The sequence below is a fragment of the Nycticebus coucang genome, chromosome 20, assembly GCF_027406575.1.
Source record: "Nycticebus coucang isolate mNycCou1 chromosome 20, mNycCou1.pri, whole genome shotgun sequence".
Lineage (NCBI taxonomy): Eukaryota > Metazoa > Chordata > Mammalia > Primates > Lorisidae > Nycticebus > Nycticebus coucang.
In genome coordinates, this window is record NC_069799.1 from 1,460,600 (window position 1) to 1,486,419 (window position 25,820).

Here is a 25,820-nt window from a genome sequence, read left to right on the forward strand (position 1 = left end):
ATTAACATGCCGCTCTCCTGGGATCGAGATAAGGGATGCAGTAATGCAGGAAGCACACTAATAAGGGTGGGAGCAGCAGAGATGAGGTGCAAGGAGAGGGGAGAACACAGGGAGATCAACAGAAGTCCAAGGTTGTAGGAAAAATAATTTTGTAGATTTAATGGCTCAGTACTATGTATTATGTGTGTGCCTATGAGGTGCTGGTTTCCTGATTTGGTCCCCATGTTTGCCGAGTGTTCACCTTCATTCTTGTAAGAGTAGGATGGAGGCTTCCCCCCACCTCAATTCTCCAACGGTTGTTCATCTTACATGGTGCATTTTGAGACAGAGTCTGGGCCTCAAGTCAGGTCAGTGTCACTGTACACTGCAGCCCACGCCTTTGCTGTGCCCCTTAATGGCTCCCTCCCCAGGGCCATACCATAGGTTCTGCCTACCCTGGTGCTTGGTACCACCCCAGGCTCCTGCACTGTGCCCAGCCCCACCCAAGATCAGACTAAGACTGCTGCACTTCCTTCCCTGTCTCAGCCCTCAGTTCTCATAGCACCATGGACTGGAAACTGTGGGTGTATTTTTCTCTACTCAAGGTTTGAAGCTAACTCAAGGAAATGCCCCTGGAAAAACGCCTGGTGCCAAGGACTGCTCCTAGGGAGAGCTGGCTGGAGGAGGCTGGGAAAGAGGAAGGCTTCCTTTCACTGTACACCCTATGTGCAACTTTTAACTTGTGTGCTAAATGTCTTGGTTGCCTACTGAAAAATAAAAACTAATATAAAACCATGAATTCTCTATATAAATGTGTCTGGAGTCCAAACGAATAAAGAAAACCTCTGTAAAGTTCCCTTCTTGTCCTAGGACCAATTCTCTGTTCCCTCCCTCTCTAGTGAGCCATCACACCTGTAATTCTAGCACTCTGGGAGGCCAGGGCCAGTGAATCACCTGAGCACAGGAGTTTGACAGCAGCCTGAGCAGAGGCTTCTCTTTTTCTTCTCTACTAAAAGAAGGAAAAAACTAGTTGAGTATTGTGGCTGCATCTGTAGTCCCAGATACTCGGAAGGCTGAGGCCAGAGGATTGCTTGAACCCAGGAGTTTGAGGTTGTTGTGAGCTTTGACATTATGGCACTCTAGGCTGGGTGACACACAAAAAGGGAGGGCTCAAGAGCAAGGCTTAGGCTGGAGATGTTCCTTTAAAGGACACAGTCAGCAGAAGAGCATGAGGTAAACGTGCTCAGGGTGCTAGACCTCATTCCTGGCATTTTCTGGAACCAGGGAAGGGATCCTAGGTTGGCTCTTCAGACCTGGTGCACCTACCCAGGCTCCCATGTTTGGGGAGAGTCCACCTCTGACAACCATGTGACCCTTACCTAATGTTCATTACCTGACATGTGCTAGGGTCTCCAAGGTGGGCACTGAGGTGCACAAGAGCATCTGGGAAGGCCTCTCTTGATTTTGAGGTTTTATAGTTTTCTTTCTTTTTTAAAATGTAGAAATACAAATAATATTAAACCTACCATCGTAAAAAAAAATAATAATAATAATAAAAGAGCCACATTCCAATTCTTCACAAAGACACTCTCAGTTCACTTAGGGACACCCAAGCTCCTCACCACCACTGAACTTGCCCTAGCATTTGTCTCGACACAACAACTGGCAGAAGTCCAGTTTTTATATCTGAATAATTTTATCTGGAATAACAATTACAGAATTGTTATCTAGAACAACAGTAGTCCAGATTAGCCTTTGGGGTTACAGTTCTCAATATTTTTGAGGCTCCTCTGCCAGGGTCAAGAGCAGGCATGACCCCTCATTCTCTATATGAGCGTACTAAGACATTCTCATCTTGACTGTGGATGCCCTGTGGGGAAAACACACACACACACACACACACACACACACTTCTAAAAGACAAATTAGAGTTTAGAGATTAAACTGTCTAAACCAAGTCATGTTACACAGAAAGATCTTCCTAACGGCTATGACAATCTGCAAAGGCTTATCCTGAAATAAGCCCTGAAAGCAGACCTCTCCATTATTACCCAGTGTCATCATTCTTTTCCTCTATTCAATCTCCAGCTTCCAGACTGTGGCCTAAGGGTTTACAGGTGACAAAGACACTGCCTATCATAAGTCCTGTTTAAACAGAAGACCCATTCATTCCTGCTTTACCCTAATTGCACCAAAAGACTAGCAGACACTTTGAATCAATGGGTTTACACTTATGTCAACTTGAATTTTGAGGCAGAAATATGAATTGACCTGGTTTCTCTGTAAACAGAATGGGTCTATAGAACATTAACTTACTGCAGCCTTTCCAGCTAAAATTCCTACCAATGACATGTCCAGAGTTTTTATTTTGTTTATTTTTCCATTTCTTTGTAGGACATGTAAAATAAGCTTGGCTTATTATACAGAATAAATATGAAAAAGACAATTGAAATGACCAATACTCCCGAGATTAGCATTGCTTAATACATGCTAATTTTTATTTTTCCTATGCCATTTTTAAATAAAATTAGGATTCTATCGGAAAGAGTATTATAGGCCTGCTCCTTATGGAGAGAATGCTCCTGAATGCCTTTGACAACACCTAGATGCTTGCTTTCACAGTAGCCCCTCTGTATTGCTCTCTGAGTTTGAATTACTTTCAGCCAATTACAACCATCTAAAATATCAAGATATTTTGAGGAAAAAAAGAGACAAAGACCACATTTATATAACTTTCATTACAGTATATTATTAAAATTGTTTTATTTTATTATTAGTTATCATTGTTAATCTTTTACTGTGTATAATTTGTAAATTAAACTTTATCGCAATATATTATATATAGAGTTCAGTACTGTCCATGATTTCAAGTATTCATTAGGGGTTCTGAAATGTATCCTCTGTGGATAAGGAAGTACTACTGATTTTACTTCCAACATAGTTCACATTCCATAAAGTTTTCTCTTTAAAGTGTAAAATTCAGAAGATAGTAGACTAGAGACATCTTTTTTGCAGCCAAGCTTAGTGAGAGCAGGGAGAAAGGACTCCAGCCACTCTGGGGGGCCCTGCCTAGAAACATCACTTTAGGGGCACAGGGAGGCAGCAGGAGATGTCAGGAGCCAACAAAGAAGCCAGGAGTGGTGGAGAACAGATAAAGAAGGCAAGTGCCTGTGTGTCAGCAGAGGCCGGCTCCTTCCTTGGTAGTTTTCAGACAGAGAGGACTATTTCCTTCTTTTTCTTTTTTGGGAGGGTAGATCCGGGCACTTGATGGAGATCACCTTAGGCAAGCAAGTGACTTTGAACAGCACCCTGGGGCTGGGATTGAGCCACCAGGTGGAGGGCAGCTCTTGTTTTCAGCTGCAGAGTGGGCAGTCATTGTGGGAGAGCTGCTATGCAGGGGTCAGCCCTCAGGGTCCTAATGCCAGGCAGTTCTGGAGCACCTGCTGAGCTGGGCAGGCACCTGTGGGAAGACTTGAACTTAACATGCTTTCCTGGGAAAGCCAATGCATGGCCAAAGGACACAATTTGGAAAGTTCAAAGCAGGTAGGCTGATTAGAGCTTCAGAATCCCGATTCAGGGGGGCCCCAGAGCAAAGAAATCAGGAAAATGAGACCAGGTCTCCTCGGCAAAACAGAGACTTCTAGCTTCCATCTTACACAGCTATATCAGCATCTCATACCCCAAAATTTCACCTGTTGTGCAGGCTATATATATGTAAGACTTCTTCTTACATATATGAAGAAGAAAAAGAAAAATCTGGACGAAAAGGTTGAAAAAATGTTTAAAAAGGAAATTTCTTTATATATAAAATGTATATTTATATATAAAATGTATAATTATATATAAATATATAATGTATACATAAAATTTAAATATAAATATACAAATATATATGATATATCTTTTATATATAATTTATATTTAAATATATAATATACATAAAATTTATATATACAAATATTATAGATAAAATTTATATATATCATATATATATTTTTTTAATGTTGGAGATTCATTGAGCATACAAGAAACCAGGTTACAGTGATTGCATTTGTTAGGTAAAGTCCCTATTACAATCGTGTCTTGCCACCAAAAGGTGTGGCACACACCAAGACCCCACCCCCCTCTCTCCTTCCCTCTCTCTGCTCTTCCTTTCCCCACCCCTCCCTCCTTCTTTCTCTCTCTGCTCTACCTTTCCCCCACCCCCACCATATGATTAATTGTCATTAATTGTCCTCATATCAAAATTGAGTACATAGGATTCATGCTTCTCCATTCTTGTGATGCTTTACTAAGAATAATGTCTTCCACTTCCATCCAGCTTTATACAAAGTCAGTAAAGTCTCCATTTTTTTTAATGGCTGAATAGTATTCCATGGTGTACGTATACCACAGCTTGTTAATCCATTCCTGGGTTGGTGGGCATTTAGGCTGTTTCCACATTTTGGCGATTGTAAATTGAGCTGCAATAAACAGTCTAGTACAAGTGTCCTTATGATAAAAGGATTTCTTTCCTTCTGGGTAGATGCCCAGTAATGGGTTTGCAGGATGAAATGGGAGATCTAGCTTGAGTGCTTTGAGGTTTCTCCATACTTCCTTCCAGAAAGGTTGTACTAGTTTGCAGTCCCACCAGCAGTGTAAAAGTGTTCCCTTCTCTCCACATCCATGCCAGCTTCTGCAGTTTTTGAGAGTTTGTGATGTGGGCCATTCTCACTGGGGTTAAATGGTATCTCAAGGTGGTTTTGATTTTCATTTCTCTAATAATTAGGGATGATGAGCATTTTTTCATGTTTGTTAGCCATTCGTCTGTCTTCTTAGGAGAAGGTTCTATTCATGTCTCTTGCCCATTGATAAATGGGATTATTGGCTTTCTTCATGTGGATTAATTTGAGTTCTCTATAGATTCTGGTTATCAAGGTTTGTCTGATTCAAAATATGCAAATATGCTTTCCCATTGTGTAGGTTGTCTCTTTGCTTTGATTGTTGTCTCCTTAGCTGTACAGAAGCTTTTCAGTTTAATTAAGCCCCATTGTTTATTTCTGTTGTTTTTGCAATTGCCACAGCAGTCTTCTTCATGAAGTCTTTCCCCAGGCCAATATCTTCCAGTGTTTTTCCTATGGTTTCTTTGAGGATTTTTATTGTTTCATGCCTTAAATTTAAGTCCTTTATCCATCTTGAATTTTGTGAGTGGGGAAAGGTGTGAGTCCAGTTTCATTCTGTTACATATGGATATCCAGATCTTCCAACACCATATATTTAATAGGGAGTCTTTCCCCAAGGTATGTTTTTGTTTGGTTTATTGAAGATTAGGTGGTTGTAAGATGTTAGTTTCATTTCCTGGTGTTCTATTCAATCCAAATGTCTATGTCTCCATTTTCATGCCAGTACCATGCTGTCTTCACCACTATGGCTTTGTAGTACAGCCTAAAATCTGGTATGGTGATGTCCCCAGCTTTGTATTTATTACTAAGAAGTACCTTTGCTATACAGGGTCTTTTCTGGTTCCATACAAAATGTGGAATCATTTTTTCCAAATCTTGAAAGTATGATGTTGGTATTTTAATAGGGGTGGCATTGAATAGGTAAATTGCTTTCAGAAGTACAGACATTTTAACAAGGTTGATTCTTCCCAGCCATGAGCATGGTATGTTTTTCCTTTTGTTAACATTTTCAGAGTTTCATAGTTCTCTTTATAGAGATCTTACACGTTTTTTGTTAGATAAACTCAGAAATATTTCATCTTCTTTGGCACTAGTGTGAACAGAATAGAGTCCTTAACTCTTTTTTAGCTTGAATATTGTTGGTATATATAAAGGCTACCGATTTATGAGTGTTGATTTTGTAACCTGAGATGCTGCTGTATTCCTTGAATACTTCTAAGAGTTTTGTAGTAGAATCCCTGTGTTTTCCAGATATACAATCATATCATCTGCGAATAGCAAAAGTTTGATCTCTTCTGACCCTATATGCACACCCTTGATCGCCTTTTCTTCCAAATTGCGATGGCTAAAACTTCCATTACAATGTTAAAGAGCAGTGGAGACAATGGGCAGCTTGTCTGGTACCTGATCTGAGTGGACATGATTTCAATTTAATTCCATTCAATATGATATTGGCTGCGGGTTTGCTATATATGGCCTCTATCAGTTAAAGAAATGTCCCTTCTATAACAATTTTCTTAAGTGTTCTGATTATGAAGGGATGCTGGATATTATCAAAAGCTTTTTCTGCATCAGTTGAGAGAACCATATGGTTTTTGTTTTTTAATTTGTTTATGTGCTGAATTATACTTATAGATTTACAGATATTGAACCAGCCTTGAGACCCTGGGATAAAACCGACTTGGTCATGATGTATAATGTGTTTGATATATTGCTGGATTCTGTTTGTTGGGATCTTGTTTAATATTTTTGTATCTTTATACATTAGTGATATTGGTCTATAATTTTCTTTACTTGTTGGGTCATTTCCTGGTTTGGGGATCAGGGTGATGTTTGCTTCATAGAACGAGTTGGGTAGTCTTCCTTCTTTTTCTACATTTTTGGAACAGGTTGAGTAATATAGGTACAAATTCCTCTTTAAATGGTTGGTAGATGGGGGGCAGAGACAAGATGGCTGACTGAAGCCAGCTTTCCACAGAGGCTCTCGTCCAGAAGGAGAGTTAAAGGACAGAAATTTAACAAGTAACCAATTGGATTAGAGCTGCAACAAGAGACAAGGTTGAAGAACACACATCAACTGCGCTGAGGCAAGCTGCGACACCAAGGATACAAACAAAAGGTACAAAATCCATCACCAAGTGGACGGGAGTCCACTCCCCCAAGAGAATGGCTCGGAGTGCCCCACAAACAAACGAGCAGAGTTCAGAGGTCTTCCCACTACACTCCACAGGAGAGACACTCTAAAAACTGAACCTACCTCCCCTACGAGGGTGCCATGGCGTTCTCCTGCCAGGCATAAAACTGTATAAAACTGTAATATATTCTCTACCTGCAACTCTGAGCTCCCAGCACTCTCCTCCACTCTCACTCTGAGTTATGGAGGCCTGTCTCCCAGGAGTCCAGATTCTTGGGTGATTTCTCGAGGGGTGTGGACAGGGCCTAGACTGCAGCTGGTCAGTGCTGACTCTGTGGCACCATTCTTATCCTTCCTTACTTTTGTTGATTTAAAGCCTAGTGTATTTGCAAATAGAATTGCAACACCTGCTTTTTTCTGATTACCATTTGCCTGCAATATGGATGACCATCCTTTCACCCTGCATCTATATTTATCTTTTAAGGTAAGATGTGAGTCTTGTATGCAGCAAATATCTGGCCTGAGTTTTTGTATCCAGTCAGCTAACCTATGCCTCTTTAGAGGACAGTTTAAGCCATTCACATTAATAAAGAATATTGATAAGTCTGATAAAATTTTGGGTATCGAGTTTTTTGAAAGTCCAGGGGACATTTTTAATCCTTTCACCACTGTGGAAGTTAGAATTTGATCAAAAGTTTCTGAGTGAGTTTACTTTTGTGGTAGAGGATTGGGCTGGTCATTATGGAGGATAGGTCTGAGAATATCCTGAAGAGCTGGTTTGGTTATGGCAAATTTCTTCAATATATGAATGTCATTAAAGTATTTAATTTCTCCATCATAAATGAAACTCAGTTTAGCTGGATACAGGATCTGGGTTGAAAGTTATTTTGCTTGAGGAGATTAAAAGTCGATGACCACCCTCTTCTGGCTTGAAAAGTTTCAGCAGAGGGATCTACAGTCATTCTAATATTCTTCCCTTTGTAGGTAATGGATTTCTTATGTCTGGCTGCTTTCAGAATTTTCTCCTTCATAATAACATTAGTGAAGTTAATTATGATACGCCTGGGGAATGTCTTACTGGGATTGAGTCATGCTTGGGTTCTGAAACTGTCTGCTATCTGAATTTCAGAATCTCTTGGAATGTCTGGAAAAATTCTCTTTCATAATTTCATGCAGAAGGGCCTTTGTGCCTTGCGAGGCCACTCATCACTTTCAGGGATTCCAATGAGGTGAATATTAGCCTTCTTCGATTATCCCAGAGCTCTCTGAGAGAATGATCCATTTTTGCTCTCCATTTCTCTTCCTCTTTGAGAGTTTGGGAGCATTCAAAGGCTTTGTCTTCAATGTCAGAAATCCATTCTTCTGCTTGCTCCACTCTGTTACTGAGAGATTCTACTGTATTTTTCAGATCTTTGAGGGCTGCAAATTCTTGCTTCAGTGTGTCAAAATCTTTGGTGGTTTTGTCTTTAATTTCATTAAATTCTTGAGACAACTTTTGAATGTCTCCTCGAATTTCTAATTCTGACTTTTGAATTGCTGCTCAAATTTCTAATTCCAAATTTTCCTCCACTCTATTAATCTTGTTTGCAATCCAAATTCTGAATTTGATTTCTGACATCTCGGTCAGCTGTTTATGAATGGGATCTTCAGTTACATCTGCCATATATTTCATGTAGGGGGGGTGGTTGATCTATTCTTGTTATTCATGTTACCAGAGTTTTTCTGCTAATTCCGCCCCATGATTATTTTACACCATTTGATTTTTCCCCTGGAGCTTTGTCGCGGACTGGTACAGTGCTGTGACCTAATAAACTAGGGACCTGTTTGGTGTGGTGGGGCTAAGTAGTTCTGTCTTGTTTTCAGCTGGTCTCTGTTCTACCCTAGGGAAACAGTTACTCTGGGTTGAAGTCTCAGATGTGGAGAAATACCAGCAATTAAGTCACCCTGGCCGCCACAGGCAACAATTGGGAGAGGAAAATCAAACCTTCCTACAACCACACACCCAGGGCACCACCTGAATAGTCCTCAGGTGATTGCTCAGTTCAAAAGGTCCAAATGAATTGTCTCAGTCAGCACCTGTCTCAGGTGGGAGAGTTTTAAAGGTCTCTGGCAACTGGATCGCAGGAGTCTGGTGACTACTGAGATATGGCTTGCTCTGTTGTTCTATGGAGTCAGGAGGACCCACCCAGCAAATAGATCAGTCTGGGAAGGTTGATGCCTCCTTCCCCACCTTGCATCTCAGTCACACCCAGTCACTGATAGCCCCACAGGGCTGTGACCCAGTTGCCTGTAGTGAACAGATATTCCAGGGGGTTGCACCTGCCTGAATCACAAGGAAATCTATTTCTGTTCAGCCAGGCTGCTGTGCTCTGCCTCTATCTAGCAGGGGAAGGTGAGGCCTGACAACCTTGGGCACTTGAAGGACGCTGGGGGAGTGTTCCCTCAGTTCCAGCCCCGCCCCTGATTGGTGTTACTGACAGAACAGCACAGAACAACTTTGCAGAAATTTGTTTCTGTCCCTGCTAAATTCCTCTGCAGAAGAGAAGCTGTTTTGAGGTCCCAGACCCTGCGGCTCAGGCCCTGTCTTTGCTCCTGCAGGTTTGTATTCGGTTAGCTGTCAGTTCTAGCCTCATGTCTTCCTTTGTCTATAGGCTGATGATCCCCTGAGGGCCGGGTGCATCTTAGGCTCAGTAAAGCGGTCCTCTGGGTCAGCCCCACCCTGGGAACTTTCCAGCTCTGCGCGTGCGTTTCTAGTCCCCACGCTCCACCCAGGCCCGTACCGCCTCAGCCAAACCCTTTACTCACGGGGCCTGCATTTCCATCCCATACCTGTTCCATGGTGGTTGCCATCTGAGTAGATGCCTGGCCTCCTTTGGTTGCCCAGGGAGACAGGGGTTGTGGCTTCAGAATATTCAGGAGTGAACTCTATTGTTTCCAAAAGATGGCTGCTGTTCTGCATCTCAGAGCACCGCCGCTCCAGTGTGGTTTCCCCTCAGCCATCCATCCTCTCCTCACTTCTGTGCTGCAGAGTCAGACTGCACTGACAGCTGCAGTCTAGGCCCTGTCCACATCCCTCGAGAATCACCCAAGAATCTGGACTCCTGGGAGACAGGCCTCCATACCTCAGAGTGAGAGTGGAGGAGAGTGCTGGGAGCTCAGTTGCAGGTAGAGAATATATTACAGTTTTATACAGTTTTATGCCTGCCGGGAGAATGCCATGACACCCTAGTAGGGGAGGTAGGTTCAGTTTTTAGAGTGTCTCTCCCGTGGAGTGTAGTAGGAGGACCTTTGAACTCTGCTCATTTGTTTGTGGGGCACTTCGAGCTGTTCTCTTGGGGGAGTGGACTCCTGTCCATTTGGTGATGGATTTTGTACCTTTTGTTTGTATCCTTGGGGTTGCAGCTCGCCTCAGCAGGGTTGATGTGCATTCTTCAACCTTGTCTCTTGGTGCAGCTCTTATCTACCAGGTTACTTGCTAAATTTCTGTCCTTTAACTCTCCTTCTGGACGGGAGCCTCTGTGGAAAGCTGGCTTCAGTCTGCCATCTTGTCTCCGCCCCTTTTTTTCAAGGACAGAACATGTTCCTACAGGCCATTAAGACTGAGGTGTCTTCCTGCTTGGAGACTCTGTCTTCCACACATCTGTATAGAACAGCCCATGTGAACGGAGACTCTTTCCTCTTTATGCAGCTTAATCGTAGTCTTTCTTGGTTTCTGATTCAACCATAGATGAAAGAACTCTACCATCGGGTGCCACCTCTTCAATAATAGTCTTGATTACTCTGGTTTCATTTGTATCTGCATTCCTTAGAAGACTCATTGCCACTGTTGGAGACACTGCCACTGCTGGAACTGCTGCAGCAGTAGCTGCCACCACTGCTGCTGGAACTGCCACCACCACCACCACTTGAGTTGCTGCTGCCTCTGCTGGAACTACCAGCATGGTAACTGCTGCCAACATCACTGGAACTGCCGCTGCGGTGACTGGAACCTGTTATCAGCCACTTGCAAGAGATCTGCAATGTAAGAATTATCTGGCAGGGAACTGGCTATGAACTGACTTCAGAGGATGGAACTGGTTCATCGATTTCCATATGCTGATGCCTAAAAGCAATGCTTCTTTTCTTGCCACATCCTGCTTTGGGGATGGAGAGATGAGAATGAATATGAATCATTAAATCATGGCGATGGTCACAATAGTCCAGATAGATTTAAATCCTCCAGCAGCTCCGGCTGTGGCTCCCTCCTTCTGCAGCCACATGGCTCAAGGGAGGCGCCTTCCTCACCGGTTCTTTTCCCTGCCACCGGCCCTGAGGGTAAAGTGGTTTGAAAACAGTGCCAGCAGAGGATCTGGAGGCACAGAGGTGGCTCCCTGGTTACCCTGGTATCAGGAGTCCCATCGCAGGCACCACAAGTAGGTGAAGGTGAGTGGGCCCACTAGCGCCGTGCTGGGCCCTGGCTGGGAATGCAACAGCCCTGATGGTGGAGCTGAAGTTCTAATTGTTAAAAAAAAAAAAAGCAACAATGGAAAATTATATTTAAACTACAAAAATGAAGAAAGAAATGAAGAAAAAATGAAAAGAAAAATCTATAGGAAAAATGTTGAAATTTTTTTAAAAGGCAGTATAAATATCTTTCTGAATATTATCTGGGCAACATGATCTTCTGGGGCATGAGATGTTAATCACAATGCTGATATGGCTGTTCGAGATGGAGACTGGAGGCCTCTGCTGATTTCTCAAACCCCTTAGGATGGAAAGCCTAAATCTCTCTTCAGCCCTCTTAAAAGGCACTTTAAACTGCTAACCTGGGCCAACCATATGCTTTCTCAGGAAAGCACTTGTCACTGGGATCACTCCTGATGTGGCTATCAGCTTACCCAGTGTGCCAAAATCGGTCTCTATGCCCCTGAGGGCCAAGGCTGTAAGGAGTCTCAGTCCCCGCCTTTTAGCTGCTCAGTCACTAGATTACTTGCTCCCGCTGGTCCTTGCTCTGTGACTCTGAGGGCGGAGCTTGCCAGGGCAGTTCTCCCACAAAGGCTCCATATGGCCCACAGTTGAACACTATTAGCTCCATATGGCTCAGAGGCTCAGTCTGGGACCCTAGACAATGCTTAAATTCCTCTGAACTCTTGCCCAAGTTCTCCCAAGGTAGTTCAACTGAGTGCCAAGTCCAAAAAAACCAAAACAGCTTACAGGTAATGCCTTTCCAGTTTGTAATCTCACTGCTGCTGTACTTAAGCTGCTGGCAGGATTAGACCGAATGAACACAGGCAACCACTTGCCAGTTCTCCACTGCTTTTGTCCTCCTCATGGGGTCCAGAAGTCTCTCACTGACTCCTTGTTTCCTCTAAGGGATGTTTATGGGCAGATCCCACCAGCCAGAGATGCCTGGAATCTTCTCTCCCCACACTCACCGTGCCCAGTTGCAAGGAAGCTGCTACTTAGCCACCATTTTGCCATCATCCAAAATCATATATATTTTTATATTTTATATGTAAACATATTATATATTTTATATGTAAGAAATTTTCCTTTTTGAACATTTTTAATCTTTTCCTCTAGATTTTTCTTTTTCTTTTTGTTTGCATTCATAATTTTTCATTGTTTCTTTCTTCAATAGTAAGGGCTCTATTTTTGCTACAGTTTTCCTTGTCCTGTTCTTTTCTTTTCCAATTTTTACAGGTAAGGCCTTTCCAGTTTGTAATCTCACTGCTGCTGTACTTAAGCTGCTGTGAGCAAGCTTTTGTTTCTTTGTTTTATCTCATTTGATTATATTTTTATTTTTTCATTTTTACTTTCTTCAATATTAAGGGCTCTATGTTTGTTGCAGTTTTCCTACCCCTTTTATTCATTCTTTTCTATTTCTCTCCTTCACTCTGTAAATATTTTTCTACTTTTCCTATCTTTCCCACATAAATTTCTCAAATAACAACTAAAATATACCTCCATCTTATTTTTACATTCCATATAATTTTATTTTCAATTTTCTTTATATACTATTATAATTATTTGGTTTTTTCCTAATCTATTTTATTCTTTCTCAATGTGCATTCCATTTATGCACTCTGAGGCCTAGGCTGGGGTGCCACAGCCTTGGCCTGGCTCTAGGAGACCTTGATCCCCTGGTCTAGGGAGTCTTTTTAGCTTGGGGCTTTGTAAGGATGCTATCAATAGGTCCCCATTGCGAAAAACTGCTGGTGTTTTTTCTTCTCTATTTAGTGGAGGTAGAGTCTTTGTTTTGTCAGGAAACCCATGCATGCCAGCCCTCCAGAGGCCAGGAATTTCAGGTGTGGGTCAAAGCATCCTGTTGAACACCATTATTACTCCTGTATCTCTCTGTTCTCTTCTTCCTGTCACTTTTTCCTTTTACTCCTCCCCCTTTTTCTTTTCTCTTTTCTATCTTTTCTCTTTTCTTGCTCTTCATTATTTTCTTCTTTTTAGTCCTATCCTAAAAGGATACTTCAACACCTAAGCACAGGGACAATGTAATTTAAAAAGATACAGAAAGTAGAAGTAAGGGGGAATGAAGAAAGCATTCATAAAGAGGAACCAACAGAAAAATCCTGGTAACATGAAAAACCTGAATAGACCAAGGGATCATGAGGTAGCTACTGCAGAGGAGTCCACCTATAAAGAAATGTTAGACATGTCAGAAAGGTAATTTAAAATATGGATGGTAAAAACAATGAAGAAAACTGCTGAGAAAGTAGAAAATAACAAAAAGGAAATCCAAATACAAAATAAGGGATGAAAGACAGGAAGAATTATAACTTCATATATATGGATATATGGTATAGCTTAAGGAATTGAAGGAGTCAATCAGAGAACCTAAAGATGCAGTAGAAAGTATCAGTAACAGATTAGACCATCTGAGACCTCCATGTCAGAGCTGGAGGTTAAAGCCCTTGACCTAACACAGGAAGTTAAAGAGGCAGAAAAGAAGGACCAGGAATTCTAGCATTCTGGGAGGCCAAAGCAAGTTGATCAACTGGGCTCAGAATTTAGAGACCAACCTGAGTAAGACCAAGAACCCATATTGAAAAAACAGCTGGGCATTGTGGCAGGTGCCTGTAGTCCCAGCTACTTTAGAAGCTGAGGCAAGAGAATCACTTGAGCATAAGAATTCGAGGTTGCTGTAATGCCACCTCTGTGATGCCATAGAACTCTACCAAGGGAGACAAAATGAGAGTCTATCTCAAAAAAAAAAAAAAGAGGCAGAAAAGAAGAGAGAGAAGGCAGAATGTTCACTCAGAGAATTATGGAACTTCACAGAGCATTCAAACATATAAATTATAGAAGGGGAAGAAGAATGTCCCAGAGGAATGGAAGCCCTACTGGAGGATATCATAAATGAAAACTTCCCAAGTATCACCAAATACCCTGACACACTTCTTTCAGAAGGAAGTTGAACCCCAGGTCTTCTCAATGCAAACAGAGCTTCTCCAGGAAGTCAAGACAAAAGAGTAAACTCAGCAATCAGCCAGGAGTAAGCACCAATTGATCTACAGTGTCTGATCCATCAGGGTGACAGCAGATTTCTCAACTGAAACTTTTTAAGCTAGAAGAGAATGGTCGTCTACCTTTAATCTTCTCAAACAAAACAATTTTCACCCTGGAATTATGTATCCTACTAAGCTAAGCTTTAAAATTGATGGAGAAATCAAATTTTTGCTGATATGCAAACATCAAGAAAATTTGACACAACAAGACCAGCACTACAGGAAATACTTAGACCTATTTTCCACACTGACCATTACAATGGATGGCCAGCAAAGTAAATAACCACAAACTAAAAGACAAAACCTAACTTCCAAAATGATGCAAAGGATAAAACTGAGCAATGGACTTTCACAGAATAAGATGAACTCCATTCTCTGAGTGAACATTCTGCTATCTCTCTCTTCTTTTCTGCCTCTTTTTTTTTTTTTTTTGAGATAGAGTTTCATTTTTATCAATTCTCTCAATAAATGTTAAAGGCTTGAATTCCCCACGGAAGAGGTACAGGCTGGCTGATTGTATAAAAAAGTACAAGCAATCCATATAGCGTCTCCAGGAGACACATCTAGCCTCGAAGGATGAAACAAGACTCAGGGTGAAGGAATGGAAAACAATATTTCAGGCAAATGGAAATCAGAAGAAAGGATGGGTTGCGATCTTATTTTCAGATACAAATGGATTTACAGCAACTAAAGTCAAAAAAGGCAAAGATGGACACCTCATACTAGTCAAGGGGGACAATACAACAAAAGGATATTTCAATTCTAAATAATTATGCACCCAATTTAAATGCTTAAATTTAAGATTTATGAAATAAACCTTGATTGTCCTGAGCAATATTATATCCTATAATATTATAATAGTATGAGACTGTAACACTCCCTGGAAGAGCTGGACAGATCCTCTAAACAGAATCTAAACAAAGATACCTGGGACTTAAATGCAACTCTAGAACAATCGTGCTTAATAGACATATACAGAACACACTATCCCAAAGCTAAGGCATATATATTCCATATCTGTGTGTGTGTGTGTGTGTGTTTTCTTCTCATCAGCCTATGGAACATTCTCCAAAACAGATCAGATCCTAGGACACAAATTAAACCTCAACAAAATCAAAATAATTGTAATTATACCTTGTATCTTCTCAGACCACAAAACAATAAAGGTGGAATTCAACTCCAACAAAAATTTTCATCCTCACACAAAAGCATGGAAATTAAACAACCTCATGCTGAATAACAGTTGAGTCAAGGAAGAGACAAAGAAGGAAATCATTAACTTCCTTGAACATAACAGCAATGAAGACACAAACTACCAAAACTAGTGGAACACTACAAAAGCAGTCGTAAAAGGGAAATTAATCACATTAGATGCCTATATCCAAAAAATAAAAAATAGAAAGGGAGAACATCAACAAACTAATGAATCATCTTTAAAAAAATGGAGAAGGAAGAGCAATCCAATCCCAAACTTAGCAGAAAAAAATAAATAACCAAAGTTAAATCAGAAATAAATGAAATTGAAAATAAAAGAATCATTCAGACAATTAATAAAAGAAAAAGTTGGTTTTTCAAAAAGGTAAATAAAATCAATACATCTCTGGCCAGATGAACTAGAAACAGAAAAGTAAAATCTTAAATAACCTTAATCACAAATGAAAAAGGGAGGAAATAACAACTGATAGCACAGAGATACAAGAGATTATCTCTGACTACTACAAAAATCTTTATGCCCAGAAAATTGACAATGTGGATGAAATGGACTAATATCTGTAATCACGTCATCTACCTAGACTTAACTAGGAAGCAATAGATATCTTGAATAGACCAATATCAAGTGCTATGATTGTAGAAAAAATAAAAAAGCTTAAAAAAAAAAAAAAAAAAGCCCTGGACCAAATGGTTTCACACCAGAATTCTATGAAAACCTTTAAAGATGAGCAGAACCAATTCCAAAATATTAAGTAGGAAGGAAGGAACCTTCCCCAACATATTCTATAAAGCAAACATCACACTGATTTCAAAACCAGGAAAGAACCCAACTTAAAAAAAGAACTACAGACCAATTTCACTAATGAACATAGATGCAAAAATACTCAACAAACTTTTAGCTAATAGGGCAGCACCTGTGGCTCAAAGGAGTAGGACGCTGGCTCCATATGCCGGAGGTGGCAGGTTCAAATCCAGCCTCGGCCCAAAACTGCAAAAACAAACAAACAAAAAAGGATAGCTGAGGACTTGAGTGGTCTGAGAGAGATTGCAGCTACACATTTAAAAAATTATACATCATGATCAAGTAGAATTCATCCCAGGGTTACAAGGCTGGTTTATCATATGCAAATCCATAAATGTAATTCATCATATCAATAGAATAAAAAACAAAAACCATATCATCCACATCATAGATGCAGAAAGAGCATTTGATAAAATTCAGCATCCTTTTCTTAAAATAGCACTTAAGAAAATACACATAGGTAGCATATTTCTTAAGCTGATCGAAGCCATCAATGACAAATCCATAGCTACTATCATACCGAATGGAGTAAAACTGAAAGGTTTTCCACTTAGAACTGGAATAACACAAGGATGTCCACTATTGCCATTATTATTCAACATAGTTCTGAAAGTCCTAGCAAAAGCAATCAGACAAGAGAAGGCTACTTAGGGCATCCAGATGGGGGCAAAGGAGGTCAAACTCTCACTCTTTGCTGATGACATGATCTTATACTCAGAAAATTCCAAAGACTTAACTGCAAAACTCCCAGAAGTGATCAAGAAATACAGTAACATCTCAGGGTATAAAAATCAATGTCCACAAACAAGTAGACTTTGTATATGCCAATAACAGCCAAGTTAAGAAACACGTCAAGGACAAATTCCCTTCACAGCAGCTTCAAAGAAAATTAAATACTTAGGAATATATCTAACCAAAGAGGTGAAAGATCTTTGCAAAGAGAATTATAAAACCCTAAGAAAAGAAATAGCAAAAGTCATTAATAAGTGGAAGAACATACCGTAGTCTTCACTGGGAAGAATCAACACTGATAAAACATCTATTCTGCCCAAAGCTATCTATAGATTCAATGCAATCCCCATTAAAATACTGAATTCATATTTTGAAAAACTGGAAAAAATAGTACTTTATATTATAAGTACTATAATAATATATTTATATTATAAGTCCACAGTGATCAAAACAGCATGGTATTGGCACAAAAATAGAAACATAGACATATGGAACAGAATCGAAAACCAAGAGATGAAACCAGTCTCTAGTTGCCATCTGATCTTTGATAAACCAAAAAAAAGCATACACTGAGGAAAAGAATCCCTATTCAACAAATGGTGCTGGGACAACTGGATAACCACATGTAAAAGACTGAAATTGGACCCATACTTTTCACCACTTACAAAAATTGACTCAAAATGGATAAAATATTTAAATATAAGACATGAAAAAATAAAAATCTTAGCAGAAAGTGTAGGAAAAACTCTTGATGTTGTACTGGGGAAAGATATTATGACAAAGACTTTAATAGTGATTGCAACAACAACAAAAATAAACAAATGGGACTTAATTAAGCTGAAAAGCTTTTGCACAACTGTGGTCACAACAAGCAAAGCAAAAAGACCAACCTTCAGAATCTAGAAAATATATTTGCATGTTATGAATCTGATGAAGGGTTGATAGCTAGAATTTACAGAGAACTCAAATTAATCAACAAAAAAAGTGCAAACAGTCCCATCTACCACTGGGCAAGAAATGTGAACAGAATCTTCTCTGAGGAAGACAGATGAATGGCTAACAAACATTTGAAAAAAATGTTCCTTGTCCCTGATCATCAGAGAAATGCAAATAAAAACCACCCTGAGATATCACCTCAGCCCAGTGAGAATAGTTCACATCATGAAGTCTCAAAGCTGCAGATGCCGGCATGGATGTGGAGAGAAGGGAACACTGTTGGTAGTACTGCAAACTAATACTACCTTTTTGGAAAGAAATATGGAGAATCCTCAAAGAACTCAAATTAGACCTCCCATTTGATCCTGCAATCCCATTACTAGGCATCTACCCAGAAGAAAAAAACATTTTATCATAAGGTCATTTGCACTAGACTATTTATGGCAACTCAATTTATAATCACCAAAATGTGGAAACAACCTAAGTGCCCACCAACCCACAAATGGATTAACAAGCTGTGGTATATGTATACCATGGAATACTACTCAGCCATTAAAAATATGGACACTTTACATGTCTTGTATTAACCTGGGTGGAGTTGAAACATATTCTTAGTAAAGTATCACAAGACTGAAAGAGCAAGAATCCAATGTATTCAATACTAATATGAAGCCAGTGGACAACTCAAATCAATTCAAGGTGGTGAAGGGGAGCGGGGGGTGGGGGGGGACAAGAAAGCAGGAAGAGGGGAGGAGTGTGCTTCCACTTAATGGGCACAATGTTAGGGTGTATGGCACCCCTTGGGGGCAGGGCATAATTATAAGAGGGACTCTACCCTAATTTTTTGTGCCCTCAAATTATCCTAAAACAATAAAAAAAGATCATGTAGAACTACATTGAAACCATTTCGTTTCCATAAAAAAATGAAATAAAAGTTAATGATACACCTATCACAGAACCAAGCATTCTACGCTTTAGTATTCAACTGGGAGAAATGAAAGTATATATTTACAAAAAGACATTCATGGCACAGTTACTTTTTTCTTTTTTCTTTTTTTTATTAAATCATAGCTGTGTACATTAATGCATTTGTGGAATACAATGTGCTGGTTTTATATACAATTTGAAATACATCAAACTGGTTAACATAGCCTTCACTGCACTTTCTTAATTATTGTGTTATGACATTTGTACTCTACGCTTAGTAAATTTGATATGCACCCTTGTAAAATGCACCATAAGTGTGGTCCCACCAATTACCCTGCCTCCTCCCATCCACTCTTCCCCCTCCCCTCCCCTTCCTCTTCCCTCGTCATCTTGGGCTGTAGTTGGGTTATAGCTTTCATATGGAAGTGTGGTTGATTATATATTTGTTTCATAGTAGAGCTGAGTACACTGGATATTTTTTCTTCCATTCTTGAGATACTTTACTAAGAACACTGTTACTTGTAATAGCCAAAACTGAACAAATGAAAATATCTTCAGTAATACACAAAAAAAAGTAGTATATCCATAGAATTGAAGCCAGAGAAGTGGCCTGCAAGATGAGTCTGAGAAGCTCTGCTGAAGCAGTCCGCTGACCCAGTCTGCTGAGTTCACATTCTTCCCACACTTCTTCCTTAACAATCTAGTTAAGGTTTCACCATGATAGTGAGAATGTTTGCCTTAGAAATTTGAGGAAGTTGTCACACATAGGCAATAGGTGTTGTGATATTGACAGAATAAAGTTTACTTTGATGATATGATGTTTTCTTTAATGATTCTCTTAGATGTTTTGTTAAATGAAAATCACCTTTCTGTTGTTTAAAAATTTTGCATTGTCAGAATGAAGACTACTTTGATGTTACTTCCAATCAGGTAAAGTTAAATTATTTTAGGTTTTTTCCTTGTCTTCCCATTACAAAAACTATGAGAATTATAACTGAGGCAGAACTGAATCAAGAGGCTACTCTCTCTGTTTGCCAGAATCGCTAATCTTCTGAAAGTAAAGCTTATTTGGTCCTAAACCCCATCTATGCATATTGGTTGGACAGTTACAAGTGACCAGACCCTCTTCATCTGGAAACAGAATGAAATATTAATTATTCAATAATAAAAAACAATAAAATCAAATGGATGAATCTTAAAATAACTTTGTTGTGTTAAAGAAGATATACAAAAGAAAAAATAATTTAAAATATATGATTTTATTTATATAAAACTCTAGATAATACTAATTTATCTGTAGTAATGGAAAACAGATCAGTGGTTACCCAGGGAGGAGAGGAAATGAGAGATCATAAATAAACAAGATAATATCTGGATATTATTTGTTTTTTTCTTTTTTCTTTTTGATTATTTTTTTGTTAAGTCATAGCTGTGCACATTAGTGCAATCAAGGGGTACAAAGTGCTGGTTTCATATACAATCTGAAATATTCTCATCAAACTGTTCAACGTAGCCTTCATGGCATTTTCTCAGTTACGGTATGTAGACATTTGTATTCTGCATTTAGTAAGTTTCGTCTGTACCCATTCTAAGATGCACCATAGATGTGGCCCCACCCATTAACCTCCCTCCACTAAAACCTCCCCCCTCCCTCCCCCTTCCTTGGCCCTTTCCCCATAGTCTTGTGCTATATTTGGGTTATAGCCTTCATGTGAAAGCTATAATTTAGCTTCATAGTAGAGCTAAGTACATTGGATACTTTTTCTTCCACTCCTGAGATACTTTGCTAAGACGAATATGTTCCAGCTCCATCCATGTAAACATGAAAGAGGTAAAGTCTCCATCTTTCTTTAAGGCTGCATAATATTCCATGGTATACATGTACCACAATTTGCTAGTCCATTCGTGGGTCAATGGATACTTGGGCTTCTTCCATGACTTAGCAATTATGAATTGGGCCGCAATAAACATTCTGGTACAAATATCTTTGTTATATTGTGATTTTTGGTCTTCTGGGTATAAACCTAGTAAAGGAATTATAGGATCAAATGCAGGTCTATTTTTAGGTCTCTAAGTATTCTCCAAACATCCTTCCAGAAGGAACGTATTAGTGTGCATTCCCACCAGCAGTGTAGAAGTGTGCCATTTTCTCCACATCCACGCCAACATCTCTGGTTTTGGGATTTTGTTATGTGGGCTACTCTTACTGGGGTTAGATGATATCTCAAAGTACTTTTGATTTGCATTTCTCTGATGATTAAGGATGATGAGCTTTTTTTCATGTGTCTGTAGGTTGTGCGTCTGTCTTCTTTAGAGAAGTTTCTCTTCAAGTCCCTTTCCCACCCTGAGATGGAATCACGTGTTCCTTTCTTGCTAATATGTTTCAGTTCTCTGTGGATTCTGGTTATTAGACCTTTATCATAGGTATAACCTGCAAATATTTTCTCCCATTCTGAGGGCTGTCTGCTTCCTTTACTTACTATGTTCTTGGCTGTGCAGAAGCTTTTTAGTTGGATCAGGTCCCAGTAGTGTATCTTTGATACTGCTTCAAATGCCTGGGGAGTCCTCCTCATAAAATATTCACCCAGGCCAATTCCTTCAAGAGTTTTCCCTGCACCTTCTTCAACTATTTTTATAGTTTCATGTCTTAAGTTTAAATCTTTTATCCAGTGAGAGTCTATCTTAGTTAATGGTGAAAGGTGTGGGTCCAGTTTCAATCTTCTACAGGTTGCCAGCCAGTTTACCCAGCACCATTTGTTAAATAGGGAATCTTTTCCCCACTGAATGTTTTTAATTGGCTTGTCAAAGATCAAATAATGGTAAGTAGCTGGATTCATCTCTTGGTTCTCTATTCTGTTCCAGACATCTACTTCTCTGCTTTTGTGCCAGTACCATGCTGTTTTGATCACTATCGATTTATAGGACAGTCTCAGGTCTGGTAGCGTGATTCCTCCTGCTGTGTTTTTATTGCTGAGTAATGTTTTGGCTATTCGAGGTTTTTTCTGATTCCATATAAAACGAAGTGTTATTTTTTCAAGATCTTTAAAATATAACAATGGAGCTTTAATAAAAATTGCATTAAAATTATATATTGCTTTGGGTAGTATGGACATTTTAACAATGTTGATTCTTCCCAGGCATGAGCATGGTATGTTTTTCCATCTGTTAACATCTTCAGCTATTTCTTTTCTTAAAGTTTCATAGTTCTTTTTGTAGAGATCTTTCACATCCTTTGTTAGGTATACTCCCAAATATTTCATCTTCTTTGGCACTACTGTGAATGGAATAGAGTCCATGACTGTTTTTTCAGCTTGGTTATTGTTGGTGTATATAAAGGCTACAGATTTATGGGTGTTGATTTTGTAGCCTGAGACATTGCTGTATTCCTTGATCACTTCTAAAAGTTTTTTGGTAGAATCCCTAGTGTTTTCCAGATATACCATCATATTATCTGCGAAGAGTGAAAGTTTGATCTCTTCTGACCCTATGTGGATACCCTTGATCTCCTTTTCTTCCCTGATTGCAACGGCTAAAACTTCCATTACAATGTTAAAGAGCAATGGAGACAATGGGCAACCTTGTCCTGATCTAAGTGGAAATGATTCCAATTTAACTCCATTGAATACAATATTGGCTGTGGGTTTGCTTTAGATGGCCTCTATTAGTTTAAGAAATGTCCCTTCTATACCAATTTTCTTAAGTGTTCTGATCATGAAGGGATGCTGGATATTATCAAAAGCTTTTTCTGCATCAGTTGAAAGAATCATATGGTCCTTATTTTTTAGTTTGTTTATGTGTTGGATTACATTTATAGATTTACATATATTGAACCAGTCTTGAGACCCTGGGATAAATCCCACTTGGTCATGACGTATAATTTTTTTGATGTGTTGTTGGATTCTGTTTGTTAGGATCTTATTGAGTATTTTAGCATCAATATTCATTAGTGATATTGGTCTATAAGTTTCTTTTCTTGTTGGGTCTTTCCCTGATTTGGGGATAAAGGTGATGTTTGTTTCATAGAATGTGTTGGGTAATATTCCTTCTTTTTCTATATTTTAGAAGAGGTTTAGTAGTATAGGTACTAGTTTTTCTTTAAAGGTTTGGTAGAATTCTGACGTAAAGCCCTCTGGTCCTGGGATTTTCCTTTTAGGGAGATTTTGTATAGTTGAAGCTATTTCGGAACTTCATATAGGCCTGTTCAACATTTGTTCTGGCTACATCTTGGTAGGTGGTGTACTTCCAGGTATTGGTCAATTTCTCTCAGATTTTCATATTTCTGAGAGTAGAGTTTTTTGTAGCATTCATTAAGGATTTTTTGAATTTCTGACAGGTCTGTTGTTATTTCATCTTTACCATTTCTGATTGATGAAATTAGAGATTTCACTCTTTTTTTCCTGGTTAGGTTGGCCAAAGGTTTATCTATTTTATTGATCTTTTCAAAAAAACAACTTTGGATTTATTGATCTGTTGCATAATTATTTTGCTTTCAATTTCATTTAGTTCTGCTCTGATTTTGGTTATTTCTTTTCTTCTGCTGGGTTTGGGGTTGGAGTGTTCTTCCTTCTCCAGTTGCTTGAGATGTCCCATTAAGTTATTAACATCCTCTCTTTCTGTTTTTTTGAGGAAGGCTTGCAGTGCTATAAATTTCCCTCTTAGGACTGGGATACTTTTTAGGACAGAGTCCTCTTAGGACTCTGGATACTTTGCAGTATCCCAGAGGTTCTGGTAATTTGTGTCTTGATTGTTGTTTTGTTCCAAAAATATGGTGATTTCCTTCTTAATCTTGTCTATAACCCATGTATCCTTCCGCATAAGGTTGTTTAGCTTCCATGTTTTTGTATGGGTATGCAGGTTCCTGTTGTTATTGAGTTCAACTTTTATTCCATGATGGTCTGAGAAGATGCAAGGAATAATTTCTATTTTTTTAAATTTGCTGAGGATAGATTTGTGGCCTAGGATGTGGTCAATTTTGGAGTATGTTCCGTGAGCTGATGAGAAGAATGTGTATTCAGTTTTGTTGGGATAAAATGTTCTGTAGATGTCTGTTACATCCAGATGTTGAATAGTTGAGTTTAAATCTAAAATTTCTTTGCTTATCTTTTTGGAGGATCTATCCAGCACTGCTAAAGGGGTGTTAAAATCTCCAACTACTATGGAAGTGGAGGAAATTGAGTTGCTCATGTCTGTTAGAGTTTCTCTTATAAATTGAGGTGCGGTGTGATTGGGTGCATAAATATTAATAATAGAGATCTCATCATATCGAGTATTACCTTTAACAAATATGAAGTGTCCATCCTTACCCTTAATTATTTTGGTTGGTTTAAAGCCTATTGTGTCTGCGAACAGGATTGCAATGCCTGCTTTTTTCCGCTTTCCATTTGCCTGGAATATAGATGACCATCCCTTCACCTTGAATCTATATTTATCTTTTAATGTAAGATGTGATTCTTGTATGCAGCAGATATCTGGCTTGAGTTTTTGTATCCAGTCAGCCAACCTGTGCCTCTTTAGAAGACAGTTTAAACCATTCACATTAATTGAGAATATTGATAAGCCTTTGGAGAGTCCAGTGGACATTTTTAATCCTTTTGCGACTGTGGAAGTTGGTATTTGATCAAAATTTTCTGGGTGAGTTTACTTTTGTGGTGGAGAATTACACTGTTCTTTATGGAGGATAGGTCTGAGAATATCCTGGAGAGCTGATTTAGTTATGGCAAATTTCTTCAACATGTGAAAGTCATTGAAGTATTTAATTTGTCCATCATATATGAAACTCAGTTTAGCTGGGTATAGGATACTGGGTTGAAAGTTATTTTGTTTTAGGAGATTAAAAGTCGATGACCATCCTCTTCTAGCTTGAAAGATTTCAGCAGAGAGATCTGCAGTTATTCTAATATACTTCCCCTTATAGGTAATGGTTTTCTTTCATCTGGCAGCTTTCAGAATTTTCTCCTTCATATTAACTTTAGTGAAATTGATTATGATGTGTCTGGGGGATGTCTTATTCGGGTTGAGTCGTGCTGGAGTTCTGAAACTGTCTGCTACCTGAATTTCAGAATCTCTTGGCATGTCTGGAAAGTTCTCCTTCATAATCTCATGGAGAAGAGACTCTGTGCCTTGTGAATCCACATCATCACTTTCGGGGATCCCTATAAGATGAATATTGGTTTTCTTCGAATTATCCCAGAGCTCTCTGAGAGAGTGATCTGTTTTTGCCCTCCATTTCTCATCCTCTTTGAGAGTTTGGGAGCATTCAAAAACTTTGTCTTCAATGTCAGAAATCCTTTCTTTTGCTTGCTCCATTCTGTTACTGAGGGATTCTACTGTGTTTCTCAGATCTTTGAGGGATGCAACTTCTTGTCTCAATGTGTCAAAATCTTTGGTCATTTGGTCTTTGAATTTATTGAATTCTTGAGATATCTTTTGGGTTACTGCTTGGAGTTCTAGTTCAATCTTATTTGCTATCCAGATTCTGAATTCAATTTCTGACGTCTCAGCTATTTGTTTGTGCATGGGATCTTGTGCTGTGTCTGCACCATTGATCCTTGGGGGAGTTGATCTACTCTGATTATTCATATTGCCAGAGTTTTTCTGTTGATTTCACCTCATGATTGTTTTTCATTGTTGCTTCTGGCCGTCCTCAGAGTTGGGGAGGTGTCTCTCCAAGATTAGATCCCAGCGGGATCACTCTATTGTTGCTTGATCTTTGTAGGGAGCAACCCTGTGTAGTTCCTCTGGGGCTGCTCCAGCTAGGAAGTTGTGGTTGTGGAAGCAGCTCCGGCATGTGACACACCAGATCCAGCAATAGGGCAGGAGGTGGTGCACACAGTTCTGGGAGTGCCTGGCACCCAGTGACTTTGGCACAGAGAGCCCAAGGCTCCAGCAGTCTCTGGCCATAAGAAGGGCTCTGCTCAGAGGCAGGGAGGGCTCCAGAG